The sequence below is a fragment of the Tachysurus fulvidraco genome, chromosome 4 (genome assembly GCF_022655615.1).
Source record: "Tachysurus fulvidraco isolate hzauxx_2018 chromosome 4, HZAU_PFXX_2.0, whole genome shotgun sequence".
Classification (NCBI taxonomy): Eukaryota; Metazoa; Chordata; class Actinopteri; order Siluriformes; family Bagridae; genus Tachysurus; species Tachysurus fulvidraco.
This window is the reverse complement of record NC_062521.1, coordinates 23,497,667-23,508,155: the sequence shown is the minus strand read 5'-3', so window position 1 is coordinate 23,508,155 and position 10,489 is coordinate 23,497,667.

Below are 10,489 nucleotides of genomic sequence, written 5' to 3'. Positions count from 1 at the left end.
ATGTCACATAGCTAGGTCTTGGCCTCACCACAGCCACAAAGCTGGAGCAAGAATAGATCAAGGAACAATGTCTGTGTCAACAAATTCAAGTTAGTATCATTATTAACTAGTTTATGAGCAGTGATAGGAGCTTTTTAAGCTTCCACTAAAACCTGAGTAATATGATTGTTAGAAACTTGTCAGAAACTGGTGCTGGGTCTGGAGAGGGCTCTCTGGTCCCCTGTTCATTTGTTTTGTAATGATATAATTTTTTTCTTAGATAAGCATTTGTTAGATAAGAAAAATACACTCCAAACTACCATTACCAAACACACAGACACACACATACACCAACCCTCCCCGCCCCCTCAACCCATACACACCAACACACACACATACTGACTTTCTTCTTAATATATTAACAAGTGATTACATGAATCCACTCTGCAGATGTTCTCACATCAAACTCATATTCTAGTAATAAGAATTTTAGTAACTGCCCATTTTTTGGGGCTCTCAAAAGCATTTAAAGCTCTATTTTGCGGCAGCAAGACTGAACTTTTTTCCTTTGGCTCAAAGAACTACATTTTGTAGAAACCAAACAATGCTGATTACACGAGATCATTTCCACCATCACTGCACTTAAGAAAGTGGTGGTAGCGTCATGTTGCATTGCCATTTGAAATGCATACCACAACATGCTATAACTGTTCTACTCTTACTACACAAAAACTACACATGAATCTTGAACAATAGAATTTCATATTGCCACCAATAATAATATGAATTATATTAAAATTCTGCTAGTAGAACAAAATGCATTATATTTTCCAGTTATAAGGTGTATGATGTGTTTTTTATACTGTGTAATATACAGACTTATACAACAGCATTGTTTATATCCTCAAATCTGATTGGTCAGAAGGTGTCCTTAAAATTACAGATGGGTATTTTTCACATTGAGACACTGCTTTTCATGAGCACCCAGTTACCAACCTCCTAATTGTTCTAAAATCTCCCTGGTTGTCAACCCATGATCCCCAAATATCCTGAAGAAATGGCAATCTACTCTCAAGAGGTGAATTTGATTTAATAAAATCACTTCCCCTTTGGTCCTTTGGCCTTGCAGAAATTGCTGCTCCCCTCAGGTTCGGCCTTGGACTTCTGGAAGCGTTCAAGGGCAAAGAACTACCCTACAGATTGAAGGTTGAAAATATCTAGCTAATCAGTAGGGTAAGGTTCAGAAAATCTAACTAATCAGTGGAGTAAGGTTCACAAGTGGGGTAAGGTTCACTTATATCTTTGTAACTGTGATGTATCTGGTCTTTCATCCACCTCCATCTCCACCCAATGACAATATGCACAGAATAAAAAATATATCAAAGTTTAAGGTCAGCATTTTAAACGATTTTCACTTTCATTATATGTGTACTGTGCAGAAAAGTACATGTACTGATTTATCTAAAAAAAAAAAATCAGTTTATTTGTTCATTTGTTTTCCTTGTTAGATAAGCATTTGTTAGATAAACAAAATACACTCCAAACTACCTTTACCACACCCATACACCAACCCTCCCCTTCCCCTCAACCCACACACATACTGACTTTCTTCTTAATATATTAACAAGTGATTACATGAATCCACTCTGCAGATGTTCTCACATCAAACTCATATTCTAGTAACAAGAATTTTAGTAACTGCCCATTTTTTGGGGCTCTCAAAAGCATTTAAAGCTCTATTTTGTGGCAGCAAGACTGAACTTTTTTCCTTTGGCTCAAAGAACTACATTTTGTAGAAACCAAACAATGCTGATTACACGAGATCATTTCCACCATCACTGCACTTAAGAAAGTGGTGGTAGCGTCATGTTGCATTGCCATTTGAAATGCATACCACAACATGCTATAACTGTTCTACTCTTACTACACAAAAACTACACATGAATCTTGAACAATAGAATTTCATATTGCCACCAATAATAATATGAATTATATTAAAATTCTGCTAGTAGAACAAAATGCATTATATTTTCCAGTTATAAGGTGTATGATGTGTTTTTTATACTGTGTAATATACAGACTTATACAACAGCATTGTTTATATCCTCAAATCTGATTGGTCAGAAGGTGTCCTTAAAATTACAGATGGGTATTTTTCACATTGAGACACTGCTTTTCATGAGCACCCAGTTACCAACCTCCTAATTGTTCTAAAATCTCCCTGGTTGTCAACCCATGATCCCCAAATATCCTGAAGAAATGGCAATCTACTCTCAAGAGGTGAATTTGATTTAATAAAATCACTTCCCCTTTGGTCCTTTGGCCTTGCAGAAATTGCTGCTCCCCTCAGGTTCGGCCTTGGACTTCTGGAAGCGTTCAAGGGCAAAGAACTACCCTACAGATTGAAGGTTGAAAATATCTAGCTAATCAGTAGGGTAAGGTTCAGAAAATCTAACTAATCAGTGGAGTAAGGTTCACAAGTGGGGTAAGGTTCACTTATATCTTTGTAATTGTGATGTATCTGATCTTTCATCCACCTCCATCTCCACCCAATGACAATATGCACAGAATAAAAAATATATCAAAGTTTAAGGTCAGCATTTTAAACGATTTTCACTTTCATTATATGTGTACTGTGCAGAAAAGTACATGTACTGATTTATCTAAAAAAAAAAATCAGTTTATTTGTTCATTTGTTTTCCTTGTTAGATAAGCATTTGTTAGATAAACAAAATACACTCCAAACTACCTTTACCACACACATACACCAACCAGGCTCTGCCTTGGACTTCTGGAAGTGACAAAGGTCACAGAACTATTCTACAGATCAGCCAAGTATGTGATATATTTAATTAATCAGAGATCTCAGACACACTGACATTTTCTTTTTTAAAATTTAGGCTTCAGTTAGGCAGTATGGCATACTTAGATCAGATATTCTGATGCCAGGTGGGCTGGAATGGGATAAGGATCAAGAAGAATCCAATGAATTTCCTGATAAGGCCACTCTCTATTAGCGTATAGAAGATTAATATCATTTACTAAAGATTAAAGTACCTATAATATGTGTAGAGCTTGTAAATACTGTATTATATGTAATACCCAAAAAGTACACATTTTTTGTTGTATTCAAGTCAAGTCAAGTCAAAAAGCTTTTATTGTCATTTCAACCATATATAGCTGATGCAGTTCACAGTGAAATGAGACAACGTTTCTCCAGGACCATGGTGCTACAAAGAACTAAGGACTTATGTAAGTTAATCCTAGCCACATAAAGTGCTGACCAGTGTAAATATTGTATGTCCTATAGTACATTAGCAGAAATACTGTAATGAACATTTAATATAGTAGCAGTCTTTATATGAGGCATTGAATGTATTGTGGAAAACAGCAGTTGCCTGAAATGTGTAAGACAGAATGTGCAAAGAGCAGAAACAGTGCACAAAAACAGCATGTAAACAGTTTGGTATGGTGGTGCTGTGTAGTGATGGGAAGTTCGGTTCTTTTCCGTGAACCGGGTTCTTTCGGACAGTTTGATTTAATGAACCAGTTCAAAAATCCAGTTCACCAGTTCTTTTACGTCCTGACGTAATGACGTCATTCACAATGACGTAATGACGCAAATTCCATCATCCCGCTGCCAGCAGATATTAATACAATCAATTTTACACATAAAGTTCTTTGTAATCATAAATTTAGTTGAATATGTTTCTTACATTTAAGTTTTGCAACTAAAACACCCAGTACAGTCATTGATGTGCAAACGTGGATGTTTTACGTGTCTTAAAGATATAAGGTTAATAAACTAATCTTGATCAACTTACAAAAAGCGGCATATAAAAATACAGACTAACCTGCACAACAGTCAATAGTAAAATTAACTGACATATATTTAGTGAACAGTTGTATATATATTTTTTTTTATAAAAATGTTTAATAGCCTATGACTAGTTACTATGCATATCCCAATATGTATAATTTGCTCTGAAAGTTCACACATGCGCAGTATCAACAGCTAATTGGTTCTCAGTATGTCGGACGCGAAACAGTTCTCAGTTCAGTGTACTGATGATTCGCTGTATCAGTTCATCAGTTCTCGGACATGTCCGAAACAGTTCTCAGTTCAGTGTATTGATGATTCGCTGTATCAGTTATTCAGGTATGCGCAGTATCAACAGCTCATCGGTTCTCGGACGTGTCCAAAGCAAACAGTTTTCAGTACAGTGTACTGATGATTCGCTGTATCATTTCATCGGTTCACGGACGCGTCCGAAACAAGCAGTTCTCAGTTCTGTACTGATGATTTGCTGTATTGGTTCAGTAATTCACGCCTCGCAGTATCAACAGCTCAAGCTCACAGTTCTCTCAGCACAACATGTCTCAGTTCAGTGTACAGGCGTTACATATACTCCGGGATATTAATTTATTTAGAGTCGGACCGACTGTCAGGCATGACCGAAAGTGAGTACCTTTAGTAACGTGTGGATCAGCACTGACTCAAGACGCGAACTGTTTAGAACGAATCAGTCCGATTTGGTGAACCCGTTCATACAGCTCACTAAAAAAACGAAGAGTTCACGAACTGGCCATCACTAGAGCTGTGTAAATGGATGTATATTGGAAGACTGTGTATTTGGTGTACGTCACTGTAGTCCATACAGTTGTGTGTGCTTGTGTGTGTGTACTGTGCTCGGAACAGTTCAGTTCAGTTATTGAGGAGTCTGATGGCTTGTGGAAAGAAACTGTTACACAGTCTGGTCATGAGGGCTATCTGTATGCTGACTCATCGTTCTTGTTGATGAGACCCACCACGGTCATGTCTTCGGCGAACTTGATGATATAGTTTGATCTGTGCATTGCCACACAGTCGTGAGTCAGAACCCTGAGGGGCTTCAGTGCTCATTGTGGTGATGCTGGGAGGTGTTCAATCCCAGCAGTCTCAGCTTATCAATCAGGTGCAGGGTGATGATTGTGTTGACTGCTGAACTAAGGTCTATGAACAGCATTTGTACATAAGTGTCTTTCTTGTACAGGTGGATGAGAGCTAAATGAAGAGCTGTGACAATGGCTAGTTTGGTTAGATATTCAAACTGCAGGGTGTCCAGTGAGGGTGGTAACTGGGTCTTGATGTGCCTTGTGAAGAGTGTCTCAAAGCACTTCATTACAATGGATGTGTGACGGGACGATAGTCATTGAGGCAGACCTCTTTGGCATGGGGATGATGGTGGTTGTCTTGAGGCAGCGCCATTGTTCCTAGGTGCCTCAAGACAACCATCATCATCCCCATGCAAAAGAGGTAGCTGATCATTGGGGGGAGGGATGGTCTTCCTTACTGCTGCATTGTTCTACACCTCAAACCAAAGTCATTCAGCACACACACACACACACACACACACACACACACACACACACACACACACACACACACACACACACACACACACACACACACACACACACACACACATTGGCATCAGTAAAAAGTCCAGGCTATGTTCTGAAATCAGCACTTTTACAAATAATTTATTGACAAAGTTCGATACTTACTTCAATACAATATTGTTCAATAATTATTTTACCCACTGTATACATATATATTGTATAAATACTTTATAATATAAACAAATATATTTTTTCTCTTCTGTAACATGAAGTCAGCTATGGCATCTGGGAGTATCAATGAGTTTATGGTTGGCAGTAGTATCTGTTGACTGTTTTTACACCTTGGATATGGCTCCAGTATCACCCTTTTATTGTTCCTGTTCTGTTGCGTCCATGCAATGTGGTTCCCACTCTCAGTTATCAACAATGGGCAAACAATAGTAACAGGATTATTACACTAATAACAACATATTAATATGTGCCGTGCCACGCAACAGAAAAAAAACATTGCAGAAGAATGTGAAAAAAAAACCCCAGGACAAATATTCAAGTCAAGTCACTTTTATTGTCACATCACCACAGCACATGTGCCTTGGTGAGTGAAATTCTTAGCAAACTCCAGAAATTGCAGAACAGTTGTACAGTATACAGATAATGTACAATTAACAACCATAATGAAATCAACAGGTGAAATGTGCAGTATGCTCATATATGGGTGATTCTTAGACTATGGGCACTTTTATGTTCTTTGATCATATTTTAAAAAATACATATCATTTTTGACAAATTCTTTTTTCTTTGTCAAACTATCAACAAAAACACCTTTAAATTTTTTTTTACTACCTTTCTATTATGATTTTTCATACTTTCCAACATCCTTATAGGTGCCAAAATCACTGTTTTCTCCTTGTCGCACACCCAGACTTTTAAACTTCAACAATGAAAATACAGTTTAAAAATATGACTTATCTGGTAACTATTAATGTACCTGAATTAAACACTAGTAAAATAATTAAAATACATTATAGTAATTAATGTGAGACTACTATCAATATTACTTTTTATACAAAATATAGCTGTCACACAGTACTGGTGTCATTTCCACCACAATGCTGTAATGTCCCTTTAAAAAGTTTGTGTGAAAGATTGTTTAGGTGGTTTCTATGGAAACATTCAGGGACATCAGAGCACATGATGGACTTGGAGGGAATTTTATCATCAACAACAAATGAAGAAAAATCAAGGTAAAATATTGCTAGATCAGTTAATAAGATTCTACGTCATTTCCAAACATGATGTACCTTCAAGGGTGTTTTTAAAAAGATAAAAATTTTAAGTTAAATAAGAGTATTTTGCATACATCACATGCTAAGTATTAATTCAAAGCTAATCAGTGAAGCTACCTTCAATTTTTTCACAAAAAACTACAGAAATGTCAACTGCCCTCTGCGGTGGAAAAGACAGCATGTGGTGGAAATGGCATTTATGGAGTTTTTTGTGAAAAAATGGATATGGATTGTGAGAGTAGATTTGTGCAATACTTTTTATATTATAATATATTACAATACTTTTTATATTTATATTATAATATATTTATGTCTAAATTATATTACTTTTATATTAATTGATTTCGTTTTTATCTATTTTTAAGATGCCACCTAAGACAACAAAAGAAAGGCCACAGGTCTTTAGGGACAAAATAAAAGCTGACCCTATAAAATATGAAGAGAGACTTAAAAGAGACAGGGAGAGACACCTGAGGAAAAAGGAGTAGTAAAAGCAATTGCAGATCTGTCAAAGCAGGAGCAACGCAAACAAAGGAGACAATGGAGAATCAATCAACAAAATAGACAAGAGGAGATTAAAAAAATGCAGCACAATGCAGCCCTAACTTTCCACCACCACACCACCACACTCTCCTGATGTTGTCTTGCAGCCAGAACAGGATGTTGACCTGACCCCCATACCACCTTCTGCCAAATCTCATTCCCAAACTCAGATGGGAAGGAAAAGGTTAGCAAGAAACCGACAAAAAGTGTATGCAGCACTGTATGAGAGTAACACCAAGCTTGAGAAAGCTTTGTGAAAGGCACAGAAATACCGCCAGCGGTATATCAGACTGATGAAAAAAATGAGGCAGGCTGACTCTCCAAATACAAAATCCAAATGGCAAATGGTAACAGCACCTAGCACTCTACGAAGAACTTTAGTTTTTCACAACACTCTGATCACTGAATTGAGAGACAGATATAAAAATCTCCACCAGGACAGGGACAAACACATAATTTCCAAAATAATGGCAGGAAAAGTCCTTAAGAAGTATCGATTACTGAAAATGGCCCAAAGGGAATTTGGCTTTTCACCCAGAAGAATGAGAAGTTACGAAAACATGACAACAGCATTTACTTACACACTGAAGAAACAAAAGAATAGCATTAGCCCAGCCACAGAAGAAAAAATAAAACAATTCTTAGAAAGAGATGAGAATAGCAGAGCATCAACTGGAAAAAAGGACACTGTGACCAAGAAAAAGACAAAAAGACAGAAACAATTCCTGAATGAGCCTCTGGAAAAACTCCATAAGAAGTTTATGAAGGAGTATCCTGACATCAGAATTTCTAACAGTGAGTTCTGTAAGAGATGTCAGTTTTGGATTGTAAAGCCCACAGTAAGGATAGAGACACATGCCTCTGCAAGACACATGCCAATCTGCAGAGTATGGCAGACAAGCTGCTTTATCATAAAGTCGTTAAAAGCAGCAACATTGAAAATCTGATTGTATCCCTGTGCTGTTCTCCAAACTATACCAAGCAATGTATGTACAGGGAATGTACCATTTGTGAAGCCAAAGAATTGGAAATCTCAACCTTTCACCCTGGAACCCAAACATTTTGGTATGAGTGGAAGGGAAAAGCTGATTAGAGACTGAAGAAAAAGAAAAATGGTAGTGAAGAAAAAAATCACAGTCCATTTAACAGTTAAAGAGAAGGTTACAGGTACCCTGCATACTTTGCTTGAGGACTTTCGCTTACTACTAACGTAGTGCTGAGTTTGTTTAATGACTCTGTGAATTGAGTTTAATGAGTGTTATGAGTTTAAGTATTTTTCTAATAAATATATCTACTATTTCTCTACATTCACGTTACATTTCCACCACCACCCTGTCATTTCCATCACCACACACATTTTTTAAAAATATTTAAAAAGTTCTCATCACACATTAAATATTTTTCCACAATTTATGATATTGTGCTCTACTTAGTATAAATATTCAAGTTATTTATTTTCAAATAAACTCTTACCCAAACTAATATTAAATTTCAGAGTGTGACAGGTGTACAGTTCATCATTTGGTCCTTAGGGCAGTTAATTTATCTTATTAACAAATATATAATTAATGTACATTGTGGAAAAACGGGTAAAACTAGTTACAAAAATGATCTTAGCCAATTCTTGAGTGGCATAAGTTATTCTATTTTTTAATAACAGCTGTATATTGTGATGTGGTGGAAATGACATTTGTTCATTGCAGGTCGGAAAAAATGTAAAATATTAACAGTTTCTCTTGTAATCTGAGTTTGTCCTCTAACAGACCTTTAAACTAGTGAAATTATTTAAACTTGTAAGAATGTGTTACCTAACTTTTGATCAAGTTTTTTTTTGTTCAGCTTCACAAGGCTAAAAGTGCCCCTAGTTGAAGAAACGCCCATATATAGCCGGTGCAATGTGTGTACAATATGTATAGTTAACAAACAGATAATGGAATCAGCAAATGAACATGTGCAATATGCTCATACGTGTCAGTACACACAGTGTACTATTGGGCATTCTTACAGTAAAACTACACATTATATTTAGTATGTATTTATATATGTATATGTGTAAATATATTATATATAAAATAGTATAAGGTGCAAAACAGATTGTGCAGGAACAGATTGTATATGTAAATATATTATATATAAAATACTATAAGGTGCAAAACAGATTGTACAGATATAGAAGTGACATGGATGTGCATCGAATGGATTCTAGTGGTAACAGATGGATTATGGCATTAAATGCAGTGTGTATGTATAGTCCAGTGTGTATAATGCAGTGTGTATGTATAGTCCAGTGTGTCTAGTGCAGTGTGAGTGTATAGACCAGTGGATAGTCCAAAGTTAAGGTGCAGTGTGTGGCATTCCATATCGTAGAAGTATGCTGCCAGACCTTCACTTCAGCCCCGACTGCACTTACATCTCAGAGTATGGATTCCCCTACACCTTCGTTGTCACATTTCTCAACTGTGGCAGCAGAAGAGATTTTACAACTCATCCAGTCCTGCAATCCTACCACCTGCCCATTGGATCAACTCCCTACCACTATGCTCCAGACCATCTCACTCCTTTTGGATGTCTCTGAGAAGCTACATACTGCTAGATCAGCCAAACTATCATCCGTCCTTATCCTCCTGAACCTTTCAGCAACGTTTGATACGGTCAACCACAAGACTCTCTTATCCTCCCTCAAGAGTCTTGGGATTTGCGGATCAGCTTGGGAATGGTTTGCCTCCTACCTGGAAGGACGCTCATATCAAGTAACATGGAGGGGAGTGACATCTGCTCCACGCAGACTCTCCAATGGCGTCCCACAGGGCTCAGTACTTGGTCCTCTTCTTTTCTCCCTGTATATTCACTCTCTTGGGGAAGTTATTTCATCACATGGGTTCTCTTACCACTGCTATGCTGATGATACACAACTTATCTTCTCTTTCCCACCCTCAGATGCCACAGCTTCTGACCGGATCTCAGCATGTCTGGCAGAAATTTCATCATGAATGACTGCTCATCAGTTAAAGCTCAATCCTAGCAAAACTGAACTGCTCTTCATCCCAGTTGATTCATCCCCAGGTCATGATCTTGCTATATCCTTGCACAACGATCTGATCTCCCCTTCAGCCACAGCTCGCAACCTTGGGGTAACCATGGACAATCAACTGTCCTTTTCCTCTCATGTTGCAAATGTGACTCACTCATGTCGGTTTCTTCTCTACAACATTAGAAGGATTCGGGCATTTTTGTCCACACAGACTGCCCAGGTACTTGTTCAGTCTCTTGTCATTTCTAGACTGGATTACTGCAATGCA